Raw genomic sequence first — 1,309 nt, forward strand, 5'->3', positions numbered from 1 at the left:
GTTATTAGTAGATAAATTACAATTTAATATAAAAATATCATTGTAATTTCTTGGGGGGGTTGGGGGTTTTTGGGAATAAAAAAATACTTTATACAAAAGTTTTCACTATGTCCGTAGCTGCTCGTGGCATTTGTGGCTAAGCTCTTGTTGAAGTAAACAGAGCTGAGCTGCGGTCCCAGGGAGTGGGCCCCTGCACAGTGTTGGGGGAATTATTCAGTTCATCAGTGGAGATACCGGATGTTGGATCCCAACGATTTGATATTGATGACCTATCCAAGAAATAGGTCATTGATAGCCTGAGCCTGGGAAACCTCTTTAGCCCTTTCAGGATCTTGGACGTACCCAGTTCATCCTGGTTGGGAGTGACTTCCTGACTTTGGACACACTGGTACGTCATGGTAATTTTGCGCGCACAGGAGCTGTGCGTTCACAATCGCAGCAAATATAAAAACTGACACCCGGGTCTCAGTTTAACCCCCTAAACGTTGAGTCTAGATTGATTGCAGCATTCAGAAGGCTGGGAGGGAGCTCCCTCTGCTCTCCAATGGGCGGAAATGTGACGTCATCACAGTGGTCCAATCGTTGCCATGGTGACCAGAGGTCATCATGACTATCCGAGTCACCAGGCTCTAGCAAGCTGCTTAGACCATGCTGAGAGCATAGTCTAAGAAGCTTATGTGAGAGCAGAAGTGACAATGATCAGACTGCTGAAAGTGAAAAATAACTGAGTAAAAATAAAATATTAAAAAAATAAAATGTATATTGTACCCATAAATTTGTATTGTAAACTAAAAAGTACACATTTGGTATTGCCGCTTCCAGAATGACCTTCCCCTTAACTGTCCCACTAGTTAACCCCTTCATTGAATATCATTAAAAAGGCCAAAAACAATTCTTTTTTTTATCATGCTGCCAAACAAAAAGTGGACTAAAGCGCGATCAAAAAGACGAAAGTAAATATAGTATCGCTGAAAACATAATTTTGTCCCGCAAAAATAAGCCGCCATACAGCGGAAAAATAAAGTTTTAGCTCTCAGAATATGGTAACGTAAAAATTTTTTTTATAAAATTGTTTAAAAGCGACAAAACATTATAAATGTGGTATCGCTGTAATCGTACTGACCCGAAGAGTAAAGGTGCCATATCAATTTTACCATACGTGGTAAAAACAAGCAGTTACATGACTCTCAGCGAAAATATTGAAAAAATGTAGCTCTCAAAATATGGGGATGCTGTTGCAATAAAAAGTGTTCTTTAGTGTGTGATAGCAGCCTGACATAAAAAATATAAATCTGGTATTGCTGTAATT

The sequence above is a fragment of the Dendrobates tinctorius genome, unplaced genomic scaffold, assembly GCF_039654945.1.
Source record: "Dendrobates tinctorius isolate UK_male_01 unplaced genomic scaffold, ASM3965494v1 ptg000008l, whole genome shotgun sequence".
NCBI classification, from domain to species: domain Eukaryota; kingdom Metazoa; phylum Chordata; class Amphibia; order Anura; family Dendrobatidae; genus Dendrobates; species Dendrobates tinctorius.